We start from the raw sequence: 5,625 nt of genomic DNA, 5'->3' as shown, positions 1-5,625 counted from the left end.
CTAGTGGCGAGATCATCCAACATTCTTCCATCTTCATGAGCACTCTCTTCTCCTTCCTTCCTTCTCTTTCAATTGTTCATGTTGTCTTGTGTTCTTGAGTTGTTTGATTCGGCTTTTCTATTTTTTTCCAGCACCTATGTTCTGTTCTTGTCTTTTAATTACACTTTTGTTCGGTTCATATGTTTGCTAATTCAATTCTGTTTGGTCCTTTCAATTTTACCTCTCTTTGTTGATTCAATTTGACAATATGTGGAGCATCCAAATGAGTTTGGGATTTGGTACTAGTTTTTGGTGAGTTCTTGTCTTAGAACAATGATCCAACTCTAAGAAAAGTGCCTCTATAATGTCCAACTCAAGGTGATTCCTAAGAATGTCAAGAATCATTCTCTATATGGCTAGTGGAATCACATCATGACATTTCACCATACTTAATTGGGAGCGTACACGTGGCCTTTTCATCGATGGTGGAAAGGCGTTGCTGCTTGTCATTCCCTCATTTGCTTAAGTTAACACTTACTGTTTCATTTCTTTCATATTCACGAAGCTTTCACGCCCCTCTCAAACTCTCTACGCCTCCTTCACCAACCTGGGAAACCACCTCGCCCTCAATTTCTCCCTGAAACAAGGTACTTTCTCTCACCCAAACCATTACTTCGTGCTTGCATGATGACCTGTTCGAAATATTCGCTGCAATCATACTGCCTGAGTTGGGTCTGTTTTGGATTTATCTTTTTCTGCTTACACTTGTCATTATCTTTGCTAATAGCTTCGCTTGAATCTGAAATGCAACTTTGAGTGTGGTTTTCTTGGCCTGAATGTGTGTTTGCATTTTCTTGTTGTTTGTATTTCTAGATACTTTGTATGATGGATTACCAAGCTATGTACCCCTGGGCATCCGAGAACCTATTAGAAGAAGTCTCGATATACACCTCTCACGAACAAATATTGGCCTATATGAAAAGCAAACACCAAAAGAAATGCCTTTTTGGTAGAGAGAACGATAGAGTCATTAGGGTAATCCTGATGGTCCTTTTTGTTATTTTTATGCCACCGTCTTCAAAAGGATTCTCCTTCGTTTACCCTTGTTCAATTTCAAAAATGAACTTCTCACAGAGATTAACGTGGCCCCAGTCCAGCCACATCCAAATAACTGGGCATTCTTTCGGGGTTTCTCTATTCTTTGCACACAGTTTGGCCTTTTGCCATCTGTGGAAGTTTTTCTACATTTCTTTGAGGCCAAACGTTTAGGCCGCCAACTTTGGGATTCATTCAATGGAGTGGCTGGGAGAGCATTGTTATCGCTCTTCCAGCAGTCTTATAAAGGTTTTAAGGGTAAATTCTTGAAGATATGCTACAACAAGAGGGGTCTAACTCTTCTAGATGGGTTTCCTTTATATTGGACCAAGAAACCAACCTTTCAAGGTGCTCGATGCCTGGAAAACATGCCACAGTGCGACCAGGAGGTTTGCCATTTCTTCTCCAGCTTAAAGTTGGTTTTTGACACAACCACTCTCAAAAGTCAAGAGTTCTCCCTTGGGGGACTAAAAGCGTACATTGGTACCTTTCATTCTTTTACTCTAAATGACGCTGACTTGATTATTGTTGTTGAATTTCCCGTCTTTTTTGCAGAAAGCATGTTGGCCCAAATCAACAAGAAGGATCTGGCAAAAAGGGCCAAGAAGATGATAGTAGTTGCCCAAGCGCCCCCAGCTCAAGATCTCAAACTCAAAGTTGTTTTCATCATAGCTCCAACCCCTACTGATGACGACGAGGAAACGTACTATGGACCAGTCTTTAAGGAAGAGGAAGACTACAGCTACCCCTTCTGAGATATCTACCTCAGACGGACATGCTCCTTCCCAACAAGCTCCTCCGCCAAGCCCATCCCCACCTCGTGACATGGTAGTGGTGCAAGAAGACGAGGGAATGTGATACAAACCTAAGCAAACAACGGATGACTAAGGAAAAATCAAGCACCTCACAAAAAGGTCAGTCATCTCAATATACAAAGTCGGGCCCCACCAAACCTCGAGGAAGCATCAACAGAAGAAGATGCTACAAACCAGAATATCAGAAGTTCTTCCTACTGGTCTTCTTAAATGTTTAGAAAATGTTGTAAATAAGTTGGGCTCATTTGAGGGGTCCAAATAGTAGAAATAAGCTAGAATAAAGTGTCTTTAGCATAATAGGGGTGTGAGTAGCATTTTAGCTTGTTCCTAGCCCTTTTGGAAGACACTTTGACCTAGTTTCTAGAAGGAAAAGCCAAGGATGCGAGATTGACTTAGTCAAACCCTAAGGCTGCCCATTTTTTTCCTTTTCCCATCTTACACCTTTAGCTTATTCTCCAAGGATCCTTCATCTATAAATAGGAGGCACATTTTATTGTGAGTTGTGAGTGAGTCATCTCCTCCTAAATTGGTCTTATCTTGTGATATATGAAACTCTCAAATGGCGGCCTCCTTTCACTCATCTTGGTGATTCCACCCCATCAAGTGGCGTGATTCCTCCTAACTTCACCATTCCTAAGTTCTTCTTTCATCATCTCTTCCATTTTTCCATTCCTATTATGTTTGTGTCAATTTGGTTTTCCTATTCTTGTTCTTAGTTTTATTTCTTTGTTTTACAATTTGGTTCATCCTTTGTTCTTGTATTGGTTGTTCATTTTTCGCCCATACTTGTCATCATAATGACCTTTCAATTGTGTTTTTCTCTTTACCTTATGGAAATGAACATTCACATCTACTTAACCACTTGGTTAAGTTAATGTCCAGTGGGAATTTTCCTTAGGTTATCACCTATAATTGTTTTAAAATCCAATTCTAAGTAAAGTGTCACCATACAAATGAACAATCCTAAAATCAACTCACATCGGCATGAGTGTTCAGGAAGAAGGACTATGGGACCCAAGCTTGGACGCTCCTTCTTTTCTAGAGAAGGTCCTTCTGTCCAGTAAGACTAAGAAGAAGTTGATTGGCATCGAGGAGGATCGGGGGAGGCCATGAGGCAACTGGGGCAGGCACTGGCTACAAGTTGCCTGACCATCTCCAAACTGAAAGAATGGAAGGGGTCTGATGTGAGTTGATTTTAGATTTAGCCATTTTTGATGTGACACTTTACTTAGGATTGAGATTTTAGCAATTAATGGTGAGAACCTAAGGAAGATTCCCACTGAACACAAACTTAACCAAATGTTTAAGTAAGTGTGAAGGTCCACTTCACAAAGGCAAAGATAGAAAAAACAAGATATGGTGAATATGGAATGCAATTGCGGAAATGAAATGGGAACAAGGTAAGCATCAACGGTGGTCATTGCCAAACCAAATGATGAACCATAAGCATTTAGCAAAAGCAAAACAAAGACATATATAAAATGGAAATGAATTGAAAAGAGTGTAAAAAAAGTAGCTTATGGAGTGGTTATGAGGGGGGTTCACGCCACTTGGAATGTGGTAGCCACCAAGATGAGTGAAGGGTCGCCACTTGAGAATCTCACACCACTCAAGATAAGACCTAACCAAGAGGATTCAAACCTCACACACTTGTCACACAATTTGTGCAGAGTAACTTTTCTCTTCAAAATTAACATGTAAAAATACAAGGAGTATGACACCCTATTTATAGGAGATGGAACCTTGGAAAAAAAGAAGTTAGGGTAAAATGGGAAACCTAAAAATGGGGTTGCCTTTAGGATTTGACTAAGTAAAAAATGCACCCTAGGCTTAATGTTCTAGAAACTAGGTCAACTTTCCTTCCTAAAGGGCTACAAACAAGCTAAAATAAAGGCACCTTATTCTATCCTATCTTGTTATTTGGACCCTAAAGAGAGCCCAAATTACTTACAACATATTTGTATCTTATAAGAAGACCAAAAGGAAGAATAGTTGGTGTGCTGGTTTATGCCCAACTCCTCTGGTGAGGTCCATGTGATCCTTGGTGGGATCTTGAATTGTTCGCTGAGATGACTGTTCACCATGTGTTCTGTCTTTTGCTTCCTTGGTGATCTTTGTAGCTACTTGGGTTGTATCAGGGTCGGCTGAGGAGAAGACCCATGAGGTTACTGAGCTCCTTTAACAAGTTGGAAACCTCAAGCAAGAAACCCCGAAGCTTCATGAGGAATTCCAGCAATCGCAACAAAAAGCTAAGGATCTCCTTACTGAGAAGTCCAAGGAGGCCTTAGACTTGTCTGAAAAGAATGTAAAACTCTTGGTTGAGGTGGAGAGGCTTAAAAACGAACTGGTGCAAAAGGATGAGGAGTTGGTTAAGGAGAGGGAAACCCTCACCAATGACGCTGCTCACTCATACCTAGCGGGCTTTGAAGATGCAGTCGCATAAGCCTAAGGAATTTATCCTGAGATGGACTTCTCTCAGCTTGGCCCAGGCAAAACCGTGGTAGATGGGCAGCTCGTGGAAGAGTAATGTTTTTTATGTAACTTACTACCTTTAGTAACACTCTAAACAATCTTAACTTATTAAGTACTCTTATGTATTATTCTAGAAATAGCCTTTCATTTATCTAACTTTTTAGCCTTGGTAAACTTCGACTAGTGTGTCAATAATGCATATCTCATTACTTGCTTTAATGAAACACAATTAGCATGGACTTACCATCTAGCAATGGTATAAAAACTACGTACCAAAATAACAGTAAACGTAATGCACTAATCAAGTATGGAAAATCACAATGATCTAGAAGAGCTAACCTGTGGGTGACTCATATCCTCTGGCCGCAAAGAATCTCTTAACCCGCTTGAGTGCTATTTGACTACTTAAGCAGGGATCACGAATCTCGACATCAAGAAGGCCACTAAACCACTACAACGTTGTACCTATGAATGTACCCATGAACATCTTGCAATGTATGGCGTTTGTCCCTCCCGAGATGATCATCTGGACGTTGAACGTTGTAAGATGGCTCTCGGGGTTTTCTACACTCGTAAAAACAATCTTGGGCGTTATGTAATTAGCTAGTATGACAACGTCCACAATCGCCTGCGAAAATGGTTTAGGCGAGCTCTTAGTTGAGCAATCGAGCTTCCCTCCCTTGCGAAGCGTTCGACAAGTTGTTGTAAATTGTTATGCAGTTCCTCATTGGCCTTGCACAACTCCTCATTGCTCGCTCGTGACACGTCTATTTCCGCCATCAATTGGCCTTGTCTGAGCAGCTGCTCAACTCGAGGTTCTGCCATGAGTCTTTCCTATTCAGCTTTGGCCACTGCCATTGCTTCTTGGAAAGCACTCACAGTTTCCATCAATTGTTGTATGGTGGGGCTGTCATTCCCTTCAGATCCCAGTGGACCCTACCTCATGTTCCTCAACACGTGTGAAAACTATAGCACAATTATGGGTGGGACCAGGTTTTATCGGGCCCCACATTGGGCGCCAAATGTTCTTGTCGGTTGACTCTAACGACAAGCTCTAGCTTCGTCTGTCTCTTTTCAAATCCGTCCCTTACTCTTGCTGCTATGGAACGTAGCTTCGTTGAAACAAATGGGAGCCTACTTGTTGATTGCACTTCGACGATCAAGTTAATAAAGGGCTTATTAAAAACCAAGAAGTATTTAGTTTCAGTCTTAGAAACTGTTAGAATGGATGGCTTTAAACTAGAGGGGGGTGAATTGTTTAAAG

This window comes from Phaseolus vulgaris, chromosome 3 (genome assembly GCF_051622355.1).
Source record: "Phaseolus vulgaris cultivar YP4 chromosome 3, ASM5162235v1, whole genome shotgun sequence".
NCBI classification, from domain to species: domain Eukaryota; kingdom Viridiplantae; phylum Streptophyta; class Magnoliopsida; order Fabales; family Fabaceae; genus Phaseolus; species Phaseolus vulgaris.
This window is presented reverse-complemented; position numbering follows the sequence as displayed.